Source organism: Rutidosis leptorrhynchoides, chromosome 5 (genome assembly GCF_046630445.1).
Source record: "Rutidosis leptorrhynchoides isolate AG116_Rl617_1_P2 chromosome 5, CSIRO_AGI_Rlap_v1, whole genome shotgun sequence".
In the NCBI taxonomy this organism is placed as follows: domain Eukaryota; kingdom Viridiplantae; phylum Streptophyta; class Magnoliopsida; order Asterales; family Asteraceae; genus Rutidosis; species Rutidosis leptorrhynchoides.
Window position 1 is genome coordinate 81,887,802 of NC_092337.1, and position 22,432 is coordinate 81,910,233.

Consider the following 22,432-nt stretch of genomic DNA (forward strand, 5'->3'; position numbering starts at 1 on the left):
TCTAGGAGTAAAAATAACTATGGCAAAAACTAAGTTTAAAACTAAATATGAGCTAAAAATACAAAAGTTACGCTAAAGTGATTAAAAAGGGACAAAATATAAAAATATACAAAAAGTTGTAAAAATTACAATTTTTATAAAAATATTATTTTTATATTATTTATTTATTAAAACTATTAATTTAATATTTTAATTAAACTAATTAAACAAAATAATAATAAAAACTAAAATTAATAATTAATTAAAACCTAATTAGGGTTTTATATTAATAATTATAATATAATCCGTAATTAATGTGAAATTAGGGTTCTGTCAGCGTGTCAGAGCAGCTCCGTGACTTGCGGTATTCAAAGCTTCAAACCCCGGGACTCGCAGGGTTCCAAAATTCAGTTGACAGGTTATTTTAAATTTGACTCGTTTTTCTTTATTTTTTTTTTATTTTTTTTTCTGTTTTAATAAAAGTATTTATATAATAAAAACTTATATCTAAAAACTAAAATAGAAATATTTTATAATTTTATAAATAAAAATCTTAAAACTAGATTTATATATATATATATATATATATATATATATATATATATATATATATATATATATATATATATTTTATATGTTTTTAAATAAAAACAAAATACTTAAATAAAACTTATGTTTTTATAAAAACAAAGAAACTTTATAAAACTTAAATATTTATCAAACTCCTAAAAATATTTATATTTTTGTTTTTCTTTTTATATTTTCGAATATTTAAAACGTTTTTTTTTTATATTAGCGTTGCGCTTCCGGCTTTTAAGAGAAATCCCCGGCAGCGGCGCCAAAAATACTTGATGCGGTAGCGTGGGGGTACGAAATAGTATTAAATTTTACAACGAAACACTATTAAATACGATACAATTTTACACAAGATATTTATTTATTTATAGAATGGATATACTTAAACCTTGCTACAATATTTATAGGCAGTGTACCTAATCGTACAGTAGTGTAGTTTTTAGTAAGTCCGGTTCGTTCCACAGGGAATCTTTTTTTTAAACAAAACTCAACGCTATATTAGTTTACTTTTATTAAAAAACAAATATATATATATAAGTAATATTATTATTATAAAGGGGGGTTTTTACCGTTTAATGACCGGTTTGTCGATTTTAAAACTTTAGTCGCAGTTAAAACCAAATGTAAAATATTAAAAATAAATACAAGACTTAAATTAAAGCATGAAGTAAATAACGATAAATGAAATTGCGAATAATAAAAGTGTGATAAAATAAACTTGCGATAATTAAAAAGTACGATAATTAAAAGTGCGATTAAATACAATAACAATAAAAATGCGATAATTAGAAGTGCAATTAAATATGAAATAAAGGAAATTAAATATGAAATAAAAGAATTATGCTTATTTAAACTTCCGTAATCATGATGTTTGACGTGTTGATTTTAGTTTTATGCCCATGGGTTAATTATCCTTTGTCCTGGATTATTTAATATGTCCGTCTGGTTTTTGTCCATAACAGTCCATCAGTCATAAATATAAAGTGCGAGTGTCCTCGTCAAATTATCCTTATACCCGAAGTTAAATATTCCAACTAATTGGGGACTTAAACTGTAACAAGATTTTAATGCTTTGTTTAATAATTACACCAGGATGTCGACTGAGTGTAACCCAAGGTTTTAATATTTTGTTATCAATTATACCAAGTGTACTTTGTACATAATTTCACCCCTGTTTTAATTATTCTAGTGGCTATTAATCCATTCCCGTGTCCGGTTAAATGAACGATTATTCGTACATATAAATACCCCGCCCATCGTGTCCGATTGAATGTATATGGTAATTTATAGGGACGCCCAATTGTAAATCTTTATATTAACATTAACAAACTATCATTTAGTTAAACAAATATAAAGCCCATTAATAGCCCATAGTCTAATTTCCACAAGTGTCGTTCTTTTGTCCAAACCCCAATTATGGTACAAAGCCCAATTACCCAATTTTAGTAATTAGCCCAACATCATGATTACTTCGTTTTAAATAAGCATAATAATAACTTAGCTACGAGACATTAATGTAAAAAGGTTGAACATAACTTACAATGATTAAAAATAGCGTAGCGTTACAAGGACAGAATTTCGACTTACACCCTTACAATATTCGCTAACATACCCTTATTATTAGAATTATAATTAAAATTAAAATTAAAATATAAATTATAAATATATATATATATTTTACGTATGAGGAGAAGAAGAAAAAGATGATATTTTACGATCAGAATGCGCGAGCTTTATAGGGGGTTTCTGAATTTGGGGCTCCGCGACTCGCGGAATTTTTGCCTTCAAACTCCGCGAGTCGCGGAGAATGAAATTACAGCTCACAACTTTGGAGTCTTTCTCTGCCGACGGTTTTTATTTATAAATATAATATATATATAATTAATATAATTAATTATATATTATATTATATTTATATACATAGTTAACTTGTAATTTTTTGTCCGTTGCGTCGAGCGTTAAGAGTTGACTCTGGTTCCGGTTCCGGATTTTCGAACGTCCTTGCGTACAATTTTATATTTTGTACTTTGCGTTTTGAATCTTGTACTCTTGTAATTTAGAGACGTTTCTTATCAATAATTGGAACCTCTTTGATTGTCTTTTGTACTTTTGAGCTTTTTGGTCGTTTGCGTCTTCAATTCGTCGAATCTGTCTTTTGTCTTCACCTTTTATTATTTAAACGAATATCACTTGTAAATAGAACAGTTGCAATTAAAAGCTTGTCTTTCTTGAGGAATAATGCTATGAAATATATGTTCGTTTTTAGCATTATCAATGATGATGATGATGCTGGTTATTGATGATGGGATTGTTTTGGTTTCTGGGTTATTAGTAGGATAAGAAGTAACAAAATATTAAGTAGTATTATTCGATGATAATGGTGATCGGGCCATTGGTCTTGCGTTTAAAATAGAAAAGAAACAATCATGTGGGTTGTAGAGTGGTTTGCTAACTCGAATTAGAATAGAAAGGCAGTTGTACATGTGGTTTTAAAGTGATTTATGGAGTGAATTTAGGGTGGCTCAAGGTTGTGGTTAGGGTGTCGATTATAGTAGTAAACAATTCGTGTTCTCAGTTATAAAGATGAAGGTGTTAATTTAGTGAGTTAGTGTATGTAAGTGTTTGTGCATATAATGTATATAAAATTTGAATTCTCATAAAGTTAAAAACAGTGAATATAATTGATTGCCATTTTTCAATATTTGCAACAGGAGAGGAAAATAAAAAAATATAAAATTGTGTACGATCCTAATTGATTTTGGATATGTGGATATGTCTGAGATTGGATTGGATTCTTGTGACTAGCTGTGGAGACCAAAAAACAAAATAAAGAAAAAGTTTGACAGGTATATATAACAAATCTGTACAATTAATCATAGTTTAAAGAATTTATATAATTAATATTAATAATTAATAATTTTATTAATAATAATAATTATATTAATAATAAAATAAATAATAATGGTACTAGAATTATATGATGATAATAATTATAATATAAATAACAATAATAATATTTTGTATTATTTTCTATTTATAATAACTATAAAAATAATAATGATATTAATAATACAAATAATGTTATTAAGGATAATAATGATTGAGAATAATATTTATAATATTAATATAACAAATTATGCTTTTTAAATCTCATATTTATATATTATAAATTAAATTAATAATGCAATTATCAATATTAATAATGAAAGTATTATAATAACTATATATTAACTTATGATTAAATTTAACATAATATTACATAATATTAATTATGTAATGCTTATTATTATATGATAACATATTTAATAATTATATATTATATATATATATATATATATATATATATATATATATATATATATATATATATATATATATATTAGAACATACATGTAATATTATTTGTATACAGAATTCATATATATATACATATATATATATATATATATATATATATATATATATATATATATATATATATATATATATATATATATATATATATATACTTGCTAACATTTTATTTATTTTGTATACTACTTTACACATTTAATTCAAACGATTAAATGGTATAATATTCATTCAACTTAATATATGCTCTTAAATTTTATTTACATATTTATTTTCACACACACATATCTATTTACAAATAGTTGTTCGTGAATCGTCGAGAACAGTCGAAGGTCAAATGATTCTATGTAAACAGTTCAAAATTTTAAGACTCAATATTACAAACTTTGCTTATCGTGTCATAACCTTATAAAGATCAAGTTTAAATTTGGTCGGAAATTTACGGGTCGTCACAAGTGACCCCACAATTAATTTGATAGCCCACTTATATGTGAACGACGTCGGTACATGGATATTATGGATATGAGGATATCAATTTCAATTAGTTATATTTGATCAGAAGTTTTATTTTCTACCATTCCACCACCAACAACCTCCATTAGAAACCCTAAAGCTTGTATGTGCAGTCCCGACCTCCGGTTCCTCGCCAGAGGTCCGATGGGCCATTTACTACTTTATTTCTTTTAATATCGGTCAGATCCACCCACCCTATGCTTTCTCGGTGGTGAGCAGGTCGCGTCTCTTCCAGTTAGTTTCTGGCTTGCAAAAGTGGCAATTTGGTGGATTTCTTCATTGAATCTGTGTTCAGATAAGTTTTTGGGTTAGATCTGGTCTTTTCTTTTCCGTTTGGTTGCAAGGGTTTGGCCTTGTGTTTGATGTTGCGTCTCTTCATTATCGACCACCTCTCCTAGGCAGCGGTAGGCGGCGAGTTTCTTTGAAACTCTACTGCTTCTTTTGTGGGGGTGTTGGTGCTTTTTGGAAGAGGGTTTTTTGTGGCTGTGGGTGTTTCTTTGTGGTTTGTGTCGAATCAGGTGGATTTTGGCGGTCTCTGGTGGCTGAGCTATCGCCTGTAGCTATCCATTCCTTGGTAGATGCGGGTAGCAACTTAAAGTGGTGGTAAGCAGTCATTAGTGCTATTGTGGGTTGTCTGGCGGCCGCCGGTGGCTGCCGGAGGCTGATGGTGATTTTGGTAACTTTTGTCGCTACTGGCGGCCATAGGTGGTTAACAGCGACCTATAATGGTGCTGATCATAGGCTGGTAGTTGCTTGTTTTTGCTAGTGGCTACTAGCTAATGCTGGCTGCTGCTTGGCTGCCTCTTTGCTGACTTCGGAATCTACGGGTTTGTAAATATTCTCAGGAAATTTGGTGATGATGGTCTGGTTTCTGTTTGGTTTGACTATGTGTTTTACGCTGGTTGGTTGCTGCTTGCCTAATTTGTTCATACTTTTTGTAATGACCCTGGATTTTCCAACGTTTACTTATTAATAATTATTATTAATACTTGTGATTTAATGAATGTATTGTTTATATATATTTACTTGTTACCATGCTTGACTTTAAATGCCCGAAACGTCTTTGTGACACACGTACATTACACGAATAATATTTTAGAATATTATTTACATTCATGATTAAGTTTCATTAATCATTTTAATTAACTAAGGTTATTAGTTAATTACTTGAGCTTTAATTGGATTTATTTGTTAACTACTTGAACTTGGGCTTTTACTAATGTTAGTGGACTTAAGAGCCCACCCTACTTCTTAAATGGACTAACTAGCCCAACTCTTTCATGTAAGTATTACTTAAGGCTTAACTAGTTAGTGTAATGCTTATAGAATCTTGTTACTAGTTTAGTTACACACCTTTCCCATGCAAATACATCTAGTAACAAACTTTTTGAACCTTTACATGAAGTAACCTTGTGGACTAATCCCTTCCCCCCTTTTTCTTGCTAAACCGTCGGCTACCATAAGCAAAGGGGAGAGTTTGTTTCATTTTTTTTTGTATTATTTACTCACTTATTTTCTCATTTCTCACACACACACACAAATAATACTTGCAACTTTCTCTCATTTCTCTCTCAAATTGTAAGCAACAAGACTTCTTTCTCTCTTCCTTTTCTTGCTCAAAACCGTGACATATACATACACATTCATCATCATTTGCTTGTTAATGCTTGTTTCATGTTGTTGTTTGATTTCTTACTTGTTGTTGTAGTTGTTAATTACTAGTTACAAGAATCAAACTACCTAGTTTGATTCTTCATTTTATCTTGTATTTACAAGAACAAACAAGAACAAAACTTCCTAGTTTATGTTCTACATTTATTGTTTTAAAGATTGTAAGTTCATGTGTTGTAAAGTCATACTTGTGTTCATGAAGCAAACTTAAAGTCTACTTCTTTAAAGATCAAAGCTTTGGTTGAATCTTTAAAAGTATGAACAACCACGACTTATTAACTTGTTTACTTAGCTTATTACTTCATTCTTGCACTTTTTAAATTCATGATTCATGTTGTTGTTGGTCAAGTGTTACTAGTTAACTTTGATCTCATTTTTCTTGAACTAAAAGTTAACTTTAAAAGTTCAAGAACATGGAAGTATAACTTTTTAGTTATAACTTCATACACTTGTGTTAGATTTAACTTAATAACTTTAGATCTAGACTTTTGGGTCTTGGATCTTCAAGATCTAACTAAGAACTATGTTCTACAACTTAAGATCTTGATTAGTTAGTTTACTTTCAAGTTTGTAGTTCAATATTACTTTTATAGTTCATGTATGTGTTAAATATAAGACTTTGATATAACTTTGGTTCATCAAACTACATACAACACTTAATTGAGTTGTGCTACATGTCTTAGACTTACACAAGTGTTATGATGGTCAAACCTTGGTTAAGATGATGCAAACACATCAACGAGTTGTACACTTGAAGCTATATGCATCAAGGATGAGAACCGTGATAAGCATCGAGTACCAGGAAACCCACCAGAACCTAGTGTTTTACTGTTTATGGGTCTGATTAGTACGACCTAGGCTACTGTAAATATGATTTTAGGTTAGCTCTGTTCGAGTAGATAACTTTTCATTTAGGACTCGTCTTAATCCGAGTTACGGTTTAGGATTTATGGCCCTCCGATCGTCACTATGTCCTTTTAACGTTGTGCTGAAAATTCTGACCTACTCGCACTTAGACCGTCGCCACGGTCAAACGAAGACGAGTTTGCTTCTGGGATTTTTACCACAACTAAAGGACTCATATACGGAGCCATGGACACTGGTCTCACCTTATATCAGTAGGTATAGAGTCCGTGGTGACTGATCCAAGTCAGCCTTTGTTTTAAACTCTTTTCTAGAATGAAACTTACTTTACACCTTTTGTTTGATGATGAATGATGATGACTCTTAAGACCTATTTTACATACTTTTAAACCTATTGGAACGATTTACTGACTTAGTACTATTTGACATAGGTTGAGGACCTTCCGGACCTACGTACTTGCTTACTTCCCGACTCAACTTTACCACTACTTTACCACTGTGAGTTATAGCATCCCTTTTTACTTTAACTATTTTGGGAACTGAGAATACATGTGCATTTTACGTTTTACATACTAGGCACGAGTACTTAAATTTTATATATGTGTGGGTTATACAACGGCATAAACATTCCCTTTAGGTCGGTAACGTTTAGTCATTGGTTTTTGAACCGGTGAACGCGAATCTTAGATATGGATCCATAGGGTTTGACATCCTCACTCGGGCTAGTAGCGCTAGCATTTAACGGGTGTTTAATACTTCATATACATACGCACTTGTCAAGTGTACTTTCAGGGGGTTATAAACGTTAAGTTAGTTACCAAGTGCCCACGGTTAAACATATACTTTATCATACTGTTTTGAAACGCTCTTTGTAGCACTAAAATCTCGTGGCCTACCTTACATTACTGTTATACTTAAACTATAGCTCTCCAACCTTTGTGTTGAAGTTTTTAAGCATGTTTTTCTCAGGTGCTTAAGGTTACTTTCGCTGTGTACTAGTCTTGCTGTAGACACCCGCTGCTCTAGAGTTATCACCGCATGAACTGTTTATCTTGCATTCATAACTTTAATACTTTTGAACAATGATTTGTAACGGCCTAAGGGTCACGTACTACTACTATTTGCTTATGTTCATTGAAGCATACTTTTGATTGTAAAACATTTGACGTTGGTTATGACGTCACCTTTTATCAGGAATGCAAACTTGTTTTGAAAACACATATAGTGTTTGACCTTGTAATGATCCTGTTGTTGATGATTCGTACACGATGGTTTTGTACGAGGCATCACATTTGGTATCAGAGCATTGGTTGTAGGGAATTAGGTTGCATTAGTGAGTCTGGACCGACTCTGTAACGACCCTGGATTTTCCAACGTTATTTTATTATTAATTATTATTATTAATACGCGTGTTTAAACGAATGTATGTTATTACATTTACATGTTGCCATGATTGCCCGAACTTGACCTTAATTGCCCGAAACGTCTTTGTGACACACGAAACTTCACGAATAATATTTTTAGATATTATTTACATTCATGATTAATTTTATTAATCATTTTAATTAACTAAAGTTATTAGTTAGTTACTTGGGCTTTAATTGGATTTATTTGTTAATATTTGGAACTTGGGCTTGGTTTAAGTTAATGAACTCATGAATAAAGACCCATAAGCCCACCCTACATCTATATGGACTAACTAGCCCACTCTTTCACATGTATGTATGTATTACTTAACTAGTTAGTTAAAGGATTGGAATCTAGTTTGCATGTAATCCCCATGTAATCACCTCTTTTACCCAACTTTTGTAAGACTTTTCATACTTGTAACCATTAAACAACACCCTCCCCTTTGTGGATGCTGCTGGCCGTGACTTGGGGAGGTGCACAAAGGGATTCAAATCTTTTTTTTTACTTACTACTTCACTCACATTCTCTCATTCACTACACACACTTACTTGCATACATTTTTCTCTCTTTTCTCTCTCATTTTTCTCTCTATCTTGTAAGTGTTTTGAACAACTTGTTCTTCTTTTCTTTCTTGATGAAAACCGAATTCAAACACCCCACAATCATCATCATCTTTTGTTATTTGTAGTTTGATTACTTGTTGTTAGTTTGTTACATGTAATTGTTAGTTATTCTTTACTAGTTACAAGATCAAACTTACTAGTTTGATTCTTCATAATATCTTGTATTTATCAAGAACACAAGAACATAAACTTACTAGTTTATGATTCTACTTTTATTGTTTCAAAGTTTGTAAGTTCATAGTTGTTAAATTCATACTTGAAGTTCATGAAGTAAACTTTAAAGTTTACTTTCTAAAGATTAAACTTTGGTTTGAATCTTTAAAGTATGAACAAACCATGAATTAATTACTTGTTTATTTAGTTTTACTTGCACTTTAATTTTATGATTTTGGTTGTTGTTGGTCAAGTACTACAAGTTAGTCTTGATCTCATATCTCTTGGAACTAAAAGTTAACTTAAAAGTTCAAGAACATGTAAATAAGTTTCCTTTAAATATAACTTTGTATACTTATGCTTGATCTAGACTTTTGAGTCTTGGATCTTCAAGATCTAACTAAGAACTATGTTCTACACCTTAAGATCTTGATTAGTTAGTTTATTCTCAAGTTTAGAGTTCAATATTTCTATTATAGTTCATGTAAGTGTCAAACCTAAGACTTTGATGTAACTTTGTTTCATCAAACTACATGCAACTCTTAAGTGAGTTGTGCTTCATGTCTTAGACTTGCACTAGGGTTATGATGGTCAAGACTTGGTTAAGATGATGTATATACATCAATGAGTTGTACACTTGAAGCTATATGCATCAAGGATGAGAACCGTGATGAACATCAAGCACCAAGACCACCGGAACTCACCTAAACTTACTGTTTCTGTCCAAAACCTACTGACCTGCTGTTTCTGTAACAGACCAGTAGACCTGGGCTGTTCTAACCATGATTTTCAAATAGATCTTTTCTAGTAGATAACTTTTCATATAGGACTCGTCTTAATCCGAGTTACGGTTTAGGATTTATGGCCCTCCGATCGTCACTATGTCCTTTAACGTTGTGCAGAAATTTCTGACCTACTCGCACTTAGACCGTCGCCACAGTCAAACCAAGACGAGTTTGCTTCTGTAAATTTTACCACACTTAAGAAACTCATAGACAGAGCCATGGACACTAGTCTCACCTTAATTCAGTAAGGGTAGAGGCCGTGGTGACTGACTGAAGTCAGCTTTTGTTTTAAACTACTTTCATGAACGAAACTTACTTTACGCCTTTTGTTTGATGATGAATGATGATGACCCTTAAGACCTTAATTACATACTTTTAAACCTATTAAGACAATTTACTGACTTAGTACTATTTGACTTAGGTTGAGGACCTTCGGACCGATTACTTGCACACCTTTTCCGAACCGACTTTACGACTACATTATCATTGTGAGTTATAGCATTCCCTTTTTACTTTAATTTATTTTGGGAACTGAGAATACATGCGGATTTTATATTTTACATACTAGGCACAAGTACTTAAACTTATATATGTGTGGGTTATACAACGGCATAAACATTCCCTTTAGCTCGGTAACGTTTAATCATTGGTTTTTGAACCGTGAACGTGAATCTTAGATATGGATCCATAGGGTTTGACATCCCCACTCGGGCTAGTAGCGCTAGCATTTAACGAGTGTTTAATACTTCGTAAACATACGCACTTGCCAAGTGTACTTTCAGGGGGTATAAACGTTAAGTTAGTTACCAAGTGCCCACGGTTAACATATACTTTATCATACTATTTTGAAACTCTCTTTGTAGCACTGAAATCTCGTGGCCTACCTTACATACTGTTATACTTAAACTATAGCTCACCAACCTTTGTGTTGACGTTTTTAAGCATGTTTTTCTCAGGTGCTTGAGGTTAGCTTCCGCTGTGTACTAGTCGTGCTGTAGACACCCGCTGCTTAGAGTTGCTATCGCATGAACTACTTTATTTTGCATTCAAACATTCGTACTTTTGAACTAGGACTTGTAACGGCCATTGTGGTCACATACATTTATTATTTGCTTCTACTTAGTGAAGCATGCTTTTGGATTGTAAAACATTCGATGTTGGTTTAGACATCACTTTATTTATGAATGCAAACTCTTTTTGAAAATGCATATAGTGGTACCTTGTATTGATCATGTTGTTGATGATTCGTACACGATGGTTTTGTACGGGGCATCATATTTGGTATCAGAGCATTGGTTGTAGGGAATTAGGTTGCATTAGTGAGTCTAAGACCGACCCGAGTAGGATTCACTAATAGGACTAATCTACAACTTGCTAGTTTACTTGTTTCCGCTGAACTTACTGCATGTTGCTGCTTACTTTTACTGCTATATGCCGTATGCTACTACATGATTTCACTACTGCATGACATTACTTGCTTTCGATTGCATGCTACTTCTGTACGATTCGTTATTATTGTCATGCTACTTATTGTTATACATGATTTAAACTGTTGGCCTAATACGTGCTTGCTTATGACTTACTAACATGGAAAATTTATTTTTCCTTGTTCAGATGTTGGATGTACCACCTGCTAGCATTTTGGGCAGTTCAGACTCAGACTCCACCACACCACCTGCTACTGTTGCTGATACACCGGTCCCGTTACCCACAAGTGATCCCAGCACTTCGTCTTCCGGAGTGAGTAGTAGTGCGCCGGCACCTGTGACCACTTCTGACCCTACGGAGATTCCAGCTCCGTCTGCTCCCGGACCCTCGGGGTCACAGCCCCGCATCGGTGGGAATGAGATTCCCGCGGAGTTCGGGGAAGGGCCATTTCGTAACCACATGCGCACGCCTTGCCGACGCACTCCCGACGGACGTTTAGTGCCGATTTCGCCAGGCAGACACAGACAGATGTTGGCCGCCTTCGGACTGCCAGTTGAGCCACCCGTGTCGCCACCACATGATTCAGACGACGGGTCTTCCACTGATGCTCCATCAGACGACACCTCTTCGGATGACTCCAGTGACGACGAGGACCCTGCTGATATACCTATACAGGCACCCTCCACCCCGCCGAGGAAGCGGTACCGTCCTGATGGCATCGTTATTCCAGGGGTGAATGAAGGTCGTGCTTTCACTGACGCTTTTGGTCGGCGTCGGAGGGTTACTGCCCGTAAGCGGCTTGTGCCGTACCCTGCCGACCCACAGATACGTAAGGTTCCCCGTTACGTATTGACTGTTTCTGGAGCCGGAACGTCTTCACCTCGTTTCGTGAGGGCTACACCACCTGCACCACCGGCACCATCTGCACCACCGGCACCATCTGCACCACCGGCACCACCTGCACTGCCAGCACCGCCTGCCCCACCAACTCCCACTGTCGAGGAATTGACAAGGGAGGTGGGAATCCTCTGAGCTCGGGTTACTGAGCTCGAGGAGCAGTTGGCTCAGGTTTTAGACATCCTACACCCACCTTCACCGTAGGACTTTTGTATTTAGATTTCGTTATGTAATCTAGTTGTAGTTTATTGTATTACTCATGTATTGTACGGACTTATTCAGATGTATGAAACTTATTATTATTAATGAATGGAACTTTGCGTTATTTAATTCTTGCACGATGTTCTATTTACATTACTGTACGATGATTCTGTGGTATTTGTACCTAGATGCGTTATTTAATAACATGTGATGTTTTGATTCCATGTTGGTTAATATATACTATATTATTACATATTGAATGCTGGATTTTGACTTAAGTCAAAACTTTTGTTTAGAATACCATGGCCACCGGAAGAACCACACCTACCGCAGCCCAGATTGAGGACATGATCAATGAACGGGTCGCTGCAGCCCTAGCAGAAAGAAACCTCCAAGCTCCACCGCCACCACCACCGGTTATCCCACCCGTTCGAAATGGGTGTACTTACAAGGAATTCCAGAGCTACAAACCACATAACTTCAGTGGAACCGAGGGTCCGGTTGGTCTCACCAGATGGTTCGAGAAACTTGAATCAGTATTCCGAGTTAGCAACTGTTCGGAGGATAATAAGACTAAGTTTGCTTCATGTACGCTATCTGACGGCGCGCTAACGTGGTGGAACACGTTAGCTCAAGCGAAAGGCATTGACGAGGCGTATGCTACGCCATGGGAGGAATTTAAAGCTGCTATGATTGATGAGTATTGTCCGAGAACCGAAATCCAGAAGATGGAAATCGAATTTATGCAGTTAAAGGCCGTTGGAAACGACCTTGATGGTTATAACAGGAGATTTTTGGAACTAGCTCTTATGTGTCCGACAATGGTCACCCCGGAATTCAAGCGTATGGAGAGATACTTTGGGGACTCCCTAAGTCCATCAAGGGTAATGTCACCTCGTCCAAACCACCGAATGTTCCCGAAGCAATGCGCATGGTGCATACCCTCATGAATCAGATTCTCATTGATGAGCCGGAAAAGGCTAAGTTTAAAGCTGGTAGTAGCGAAAAGCGAAAGTGGGATAATAACAACAACAACAACCACCACAACAACAGGGGGAGAACCTATGACCAGACCCCCCGCCAAGAGGCATAACAACGGTGGAAACCCCAACCCCAACAACAACACCAACACCAACCCGAACTACAAAGGAACCTTACCACAATGCAAGAGGTGTTACAAACACCACACTGGGTATTGCAATGTTGTCTGCGAGAAGTGCCAACGGACTGGGCATATCGGGAAAGACTGCAAGGTCACCACTTTGAATGGGAAGCCGAACACCAATGGACCGAAGAAGTGTTATGAATGTGGACAGACGGGCCATTTCAGAAACGCATGCCCCAACAAACGAAAAGATGGCGGGCTACCCCGTGGTAGAGCTTTTAATGTTAACGCAAGGGATGCACGCGATAACCCCGACTTGGTGACAGGTATATTCAAAATCAACAATCTTTTAGCTTCTGTCTTGTTTGATACTGGTGCAGATAGAAGTTATGTATGTAGACATTTTTGCGATAAGATTAATTGGTCATTAGTCCCGTTAAAAGAGAGTATGCTTGTCGAGGTCGCCAACGGTAAACTTGAAAAAGTTGACCACATTAGTCGAGGAGCTATTATCAACATAGCTGGTGCAGATTTCAAAATTTATTTGATACCTATCAAACTGGGAAGTTTTGACGTGATCGTTGGTATGGATTGGTTGAGCAAGATAAAGGCCGATATTATCTGTGGAGATAAAGCACTTCGCATACCACAAGGAGATGGCAAACCACTGGTTATCTATGGAGAGAGATGTACCTCGAAGTTGAACCTTATTAGTTGCGTGAAAGCGCAAAAGATTATGAAGAAGGGAGGTTTTGCTGTCCTAGCACATGTGAAAGCGGTAGAAACTGAGGTGAAGAGCGTGAACGACGTTCGAATTGTGAACGAATTTTCCGATGTCTTCCCAGAGGAATTGCCTGGATTGCCACCGCAGAGAGCAGTAGAGTTTCAGATTGATTTAGTGCCAGGAGCTGCACCTGTAGCTCGCGCACCTTATAGACTCGCACCTTCCGAGATGCAAGAATTACAAAGTCAACTACAAGAACTACTTGATCGAGGATTTATCCAACCAAGCTTCTCGCCTTGGGGCGCACCTGTGTTGTTTGTGAAGAAGAAGGATGGATCCTTCCGTATGTGTATCAACTACCGTGAACTCAACAAATTGACAATCAAAAATCGGTATCCTCTTCCACGAATTGACGATCTTTTTGATCAACTACAAGGATCGAGTGTTTACTCAAAGATCAATTTGCGATCCGGCTATCACCAGTTGAGGGTGAAGGAAAGTGACGTGATGAAGACTGCATTTAGAACTCGTTATGGTCATTATGAGTTTCTCGTGATGCCATTCGGTTTGACAAATGCACCTGCCGTGTTCATGGACCTCATGAATCGTGTCTGCAAGCCGTACTTGGATAAGTTTGTTATCGTCTTCATAGATGATATCCTCATCTACTCTAAGAGCGAAGAAGAACATGAGCAACACCTTCGGCTAGTACTTGAACTCTTGAGACAAGAGCAACTTTACGCCAAATTCTCCAAGTATGAATTTTAGTTGAAGGAAGTTCAGTTTCTGGGTCATGTTGTGAGCGACCAGGGTATCAAAGTTGATCCCGCCAAGATTGAAGCCATCAGCAAGTGGGAGACCCCCACTACTCCAATGCATATACGCCAATTCCTAGGTCTCGCCGGTTATTACCGAAGATTCATCAAAGGATTTTCTCTGATTGCGCGTCCTTTGACCGCGCTGACTCACAAGGGCAAGAAGTTCATTTGGGAACCCGCACACGAATCAGCATTCCAAACTTTGAAGAAGAAGTTAACCACCGCACCTATCCTATCACTTCCTGAAGGCAGTGACGACTTTGTTGTTTATTGTGATGCATCGAAGAGTGGTTTTGGTTGTATACTGATGCAACGATCAAAGGTTATTGCCTATGCCTCTCGCCAATTGAAGATTCACGAGAGGAACTACACTACTCACGATCTCGAACTTGGAGCCGTTGTCTTTGCACTCAAATTGTGGAGACATTATTTTATGGAACTAAGAGCACTATCTTCACCGATCACAAGAGTCTCCAGCACATCTTTGATCAGAAGCAACTGAATATGAGACAGCGTCGATGGATCGAGACACTCAACGACTATGATTGTGAACTCCGTTATCACCCTGGAAAGACCAATGTTGTAGCTGACGCTTTAAGCCGAAAGGAGAGGACGGCACCTCTTCGTGTTAGGGCTCTGAACATCACCATCCATTCGAACCTCAACAGCCAGATCAGAGTAGCCCAAGATGAGGCTCTCAAATAGGAGAATATATATCATGAACATTTGAACATACTTGTCTCTCGATTCGAGGTTAGGGAGTCTGGACTCCGATGTTATGCCGGTAGAATTTGGGTACCACTCTATGGAGATCTACGGAACCTCATACTTGATGAAGCACACAAATCGAGATATTCGATTCAGCCTGGAGTAGGCAAAATATACCACGACCTTAAAGAACAGTATTGGTGGCCGAATCTTAAGAAGGGCGTTGCAACTTATGTTGGAAAGTGTTTGACTTGTTCGAAAGTTAAGGCCGAACATCAGAGACCTTCTGGGTTACTTCAACAGCCGGAAATCCCACAATGGAAGTGGGAAAGGATCACAATGGATTTCATTACGAAGCTGCCGAAGACGGTGGGCGGATACGATACTATTTGGGTTATTGTTGACCGCCTTACCAAATCTGCACACTTCCTAGCGATGAAAGAAACTGATACGATGGAAAGACTTGCTCAATTATACATTAAGGAGGTTGTATCATGACACGGTGTACCTTTATCGATCATCTCTGATCGCGATCCCCGTTTTGCCTCTAGATTTTGGCGTTCTTTGCAAGAAGCCATGGGAACTCGTCTTGACATGAGTACTGCGTATCATCCACAGACTGACGGGCAAAGTGAGCGAACGATTCAGACCTTGGAAGACATGCTGCGTCATGTGTCATTGATTTTGGAAAGGCCTGGGAAAGGCATTTGCTACTCGCCGAATTCTCGTACAACAACAGTTATCACTCTAGCATTAATGCTGCACCTTTTGAAGCATTGTATGGCCGTAAGTGCCGATCTCCTATTTGTTGGGCCGAAGTAGGCCAAAAGCAAATCACCAGACCCGAGGTAGTCCATGAAACGACAGAGAAGATTGCCCAGATCCAAGCGAGACTTAAGACTGCCCGCGATCGTCAGAAGAGTTATGCCGATCTTAAATGTAAAGACTTTGAATTCAACATTGGTGATCGTGTAATGTTGAAGGTTGCACCTTGGAAAGGTGTGATCCGTTTTGGAAAACGTGGAAAGTTAAACCCACGATACATTGGTCCTTTTGAAATCTTGGAACGTGTTGGACCCGTTGCATATCGTTTGGATCTACCAGCACAATTGAGCTCAGTTCATCCTACCTTCTACGTGTCAAACTTGAAGAAGTGTCTTGCGGCACCGGAACTTATCATACCATTTGAGGAACTTACGATTGATGACAAACTCCACTTCGTGGAAGAGCCTGTTGAGATTATGGATCGAGAGATCAAAACTTTGAAACGCAACAAGATTCCGATCGTCCGAGTACGATGGAATGCCAAACGAGGACCTGAGTTTACTTGGGAGCGAGAGGATCAAATGATGCGGAAGTATCCTCACCTTTTCCCGACTCCTCCATCTACCTCAGCTTAAATTTCGGGACGAAATTTTCTTTAACAGGTGGGTAATGTAACGACCCTGGATTTTCCAATGTTATTTTATTAATAATTATTATTATTAATACGCGTGTTTAAACGAATGTATGTTATTACATTTACATGTTGCCATGATTGCCCGAACTTGACTTTAATTGCCCGAAACGTCTTTGTGACACACGAAACTTCACGAATAATATTTTTAGATATTATTTACATTCATGATTAATTTTATTAATCATTTTAATTAACTAAAGTTATTAGTTAGTTACTTGGGCTTTAATTGGATTTATTTGTTAATATTTGGAACTTGGGCTTGGTTTAAGTTAATGGACTCATGAATAAAGACCCATAAGCCCACCCTACATCTACATGGACTAACTAGCCCACTCTTTCACATGTAAGTATTACTTAACTAGTTAGTTAAAGGATTGGAATCTAGTTTGCATGTAATCCCCATGTAATCACCTCTTTTACCCAACTTTTGTAAGACTTTTCATACTTGTAACCATTAAACAACACCCTCCCCTTTGTGGATGCTGCTGGCCGTGACTTGGGGAGGTGCACAAAGGGATTCAAATCTTTTTTTTTACTTACTACTTCACTCACATTCTCTCATTCACTACACACACTTACTTGCATACATTTTTCTCTCTTTTCTCTCTCATTTTTCTCTCTATCTTGTAAGTGTTTTGAACAACTTGTTCTTCTTTTCTTTCTTGATGAAAACCGAATTCAAACACCCCACAATCATCATCATCTTTTGTTATTTGTAGTTTGATTACTTGTTGTTAGTTTGTTACATGTAATTGTTAGTTATTCTTTACTAGTTACAAGATCAAACTTACTAGTTTGATTCTTCATAATATCTTGTATTTATCAAGAACACAAGAACATAAACTTACTAGTTTATGATTCTACTTTTATTGTTTCAAAGTTTGTAAGTTCATAGTTGTTAAATTCATACTTGAAGTTCATGAAGTAAACTTTAAAGTTTACTTTCTAAAGATCAAACTTTGGTTTGAATCTTTAAAGTATGAACAAACCATGAACTAATTACTTGTTTATTTAGTTTTACTTGCACTTTAATTTTATGATTTTGGTTGTTGTTGGTCAAGTACTACAAGTTAGTCTTGATCTCATATCTCTTGGAACTAAAAGTTAACTTAAAAGTTCAAGAACATGTAAATAAGTTTCCTTTAAATATAACTTTGTATACTTATGCTTGATCTAGACTTTTGAGTCTTGGATCTTCAAGATCTAACTAAGAACTATGTTCTACACCTTAAGATCTTGATTAGTTAGTTTATTTTCAAGTTTAGAGTTCAATATTTCTATTATAGTTCATGTAAGTGTCAAACCTAAGACTTTGATGTAACTTTAGTTCATCAAACTACATGCAACTCTTAAGTGAGTTGTGCTTCATGTCTTAGACTTACACTAGGGTTATGATGGTCAAGACTTGGTTAAGATGATGTAGATACATCAATGAGTTATACACTTGAAGCTATATGCATCAATGATGAGAACCGTGATGAACATCAAGCACCAAGACCACCGGAACTCACCTAAACTTACTGTTTCTGTCCAAAACCTACTGACCTGCTGTTTCTGTAACAGACCAGTAGACCTGGGCTGTTCTAACCATGATTTTCAAATATATCTTTTCGAGTAGATAACTTTTCATATAGGACTCCTCTTAATCCGAGTTACGGTTTAGGATTTATGGCCCTCCAATCGTCACTATGTCCTTTAACGTTGTGCAGAAATTTCTGACCTACTCGCACTTAGACCGTCGCCACAGTCAAGCCAAGACGAGTTTGCTTCTGTAAATTTTACCACACTTAAGGAACTCATATACGGAGCGATGGACACTAGTCTCACCTTAATTCAGTAAGGGTAGAGGCCGTGGTGACTGACTGAAGTCAGCTTTTGTTTTAAACTACTTTCATGAACGAAACTTACTTTACGCCTTTTGTTTGATGATGAATGATGATGACCCTTAAGACCTTAATTACATACTTTTAAACCTATTAAGACGATTTACTGACTTATTACTATTTGACTTAGGTTGAGGACCTTCGGACCGATTACTTGCACACCTTTTCTGAACCGACTTTACGACTACATTATCATTGTGAGTTATAGCATTCCCTTTTTACTTTAATTTATTTAGGGAACTGAGAATACATGCGGATTTTATATTTTACATACTAGGCACGAGTACTTAAACTTATATATGTGTGGGTTATACAACGGCATAAACATTCTCTTTAGCTCGGTAACGTTTAATCATTGGTTTTTGAACCGTGAACGCGAATCTTAGATATGGATCCATAGGGTTTGACATCCCCACTCGGGCTAGTAGCGCTAGAATTTAACGAGTGTTTAATACTTCGTAAACATAGGCACTTTCCAAGTGTACTTTCAGGGGGTATAAACGTTAAGTTAGTTACCAAGTGCCCACAGTTAACATATACTTTATCATACTATTTTGAAACGCTCTTTGTAGCACTGAAATCTCGTGGCCTACCTTACATACTGTTATACTTAAACTATAGCTCACCAACCTTTGTGTTGACGTTTTTAAGCATGTTTTTCTCAGGTGCTTGAGGTTAGCTTCCGCTGTGTACTAGTCGTGCTGTAGACACCCGCTGCTTAGAGTTGCTATCGCATGAACTACTTTATTTTGCATTCAAACATTCGTACTTTTGAACTAGGACTTGTAACGGCCATTGTGGTCACATACACTTATTATTTGCTTCTACTTAGTGAAGCATGCTTTTGGATTGTAAAACATTCGATGTTGGTTTAGACATCACTTTATTTATGAATGCAAACTCTTTTTGAAAACGCATATAGTACTTAACCTTGTATTGATCCTGTTGTTAATGATTCGTACACGATGGTTTTGTACGGGGCATCACAGACTCGAGTAGGATTCACTAATAGGACTAATCTACAACTTTCTAGCTTACTTGTTTCCGCTGAACTTACTGCATGTCGCTGCTTACTTTTACTGCTATATGCCGTATGCTACTACATGATTTCACTACTGCATGATATTACTTGCTTTCGATTGCATGCTAGTTCTGTACGATTTACTGTTATTGCCATGCTATTTACCGTTATACATGATTTAGACTGTTGGCCTAATACGTGCTTGCTTTATGACTTACTGACATGGAAAATTTATTATTCCTTGTTCAGATGTCGGATATTCCACCTGCTATCGTTTTGGGCAGTTCAGACTCTTCAGCCGTTTCACCTGCTACTGTTGCCGATCCACCGATCTCGTCGGTGACACACTCTAGTGACCCAGGCGCTTTGTCCTCCGGAGCTAGTAGTCATGCGCCTGCCCTAGTGGGTACTGCAGACGGAGCCCAGTACCTCTCGGAGATTCCAGCTCCACTTGCCCCGGTACCTCAGGAGCCACAACACCATCCCGGTGATGTTGTGATTCCTGTGGAATTTGGGGAAGGTCCATTCCGTAATCAGTATCGTCATTGGTGCCGACGCGCTCCTGATGGACGACTCGTGCCGATCCCGCCTTTTAGATACCGACAGATGATGGCCGCCCGAGGAGAGCCAGTACAGCCACCTGTGCAGCCACCTCCACACGATTCAGATGACCCGTCATTCGACGACTCATCCACAGATGACTCTAGTGACGAGGATTCCACCGATGACTCCGACGAAGAGGACCACGATGATGCACCTGTTCAGCCACCCTCCACCCCGCTGAAGAAGCGGTACCGTTTCGATGGTACCGTCATTCCAGGGGTCAACGGAGGTCGAGCATTCACTGACGCATATTGTCAGCGTCGTAGGGTTACCGCCCGAAAGCGGCTTGTGCCGTATCCTGCTGATCCCTTCATCCGTAAGCCTTACCGCTTCGCAGCCTCTACTTCTGAAGCCAGACCGTCTGCACCGCCAGCTCCACCAGCACCACCCGTACCGACTGCACCGCCTGCCCCACCCACTCCCTCTGTCGAGGAACTGATGAGGGAGGTGGAGATCCTCCGTGCTCAGATAACTGAGCTCGAGGACCAGATGTCCCACGTATTGGACATCCTACACCCACCTTCCTTCGGGTAACTGAGCTCGAGGACCAGATGTCCCACGTATTGGACATCCTACACCCACCTTCACCGTAGGACTTTTGTAGTAGATTTCATTATGTAATCTAGTTATAGTTTTATGTTTCACTTATGTATTGTATGAACCTTTACAGATGTATGCAACTTATTATTAATGAATGGAACTTTGCGTTATTTAATTCTTGCACGGTGTTCTATTTACGTTACTGTATGATTCTGTGGTATTTGTACCTGGATTGCGTTACTTAATAAACATGTGATGTGTTGATTCCATGTTGGTTACCATACTGTATTATTACTATTTGCATACTGGATTTTGACTTGAGTCAAAAATTTTGTTTAGAACATCATGGCCAACGGACGATCAACATCAACACCTACCGCAGCCCAAATCGAGGAGATGATTGCCGAAAGGGTAGCCGCAGCCATTGCGGAAATGCAACCCAAAGTTCCACCGCCACCGCCACCGGTTATTCAACCCATTCGTAATGGGTGCACGTACAAAGAGTTCTAAAGCTGCAAACCCCACAACTTCAGTGGAACAGAGGGGCCGGTTGGTCTCACTAGATGGTTCGAGAAATTAGAATCTGTTTTTCGAGTTAGTAACTGTTCGGAAGCGAATAAAACCAAGTTTGCTTCATGCACACTGTCTGATGGCGCACTCACGTGGTGGAACACGTTGGCTCAAGTAAAGGGTATCGATGAGGCGTTTGCTACCCCATGGGAGGAATTCAAGGGGGCCCTGATTGAGGAATATTACCCTAGGACCGAAATCCAGAAGATGGAGATTGAATTTATGCAGTTAAAGGTCGATGGGAACGACCTTGAAAGTTACAACCGGAGGTTTTTGGAACTAGCCCTGATGTGTCCTACCATGGTCACTCTGGAATTCAAGCATATGGAAAGATACTTTTGAGGACTTCCTAAGAGCATTAAGGGAAACGTCACCTCGTCCAAGCCACCCAATGTCCCAGAAGCAATGCGCATGGCGCATACTTTAATGAACCAAATCATCATCGATGAACCGGAGAAGGCTAAGTCTGAAGCAGCTAGTAGTGAGAAGCTCAAATGGGATAACAAAAGGGGAAGGACCTATGATCAAAACTCGGCGAAACGACGTGAGG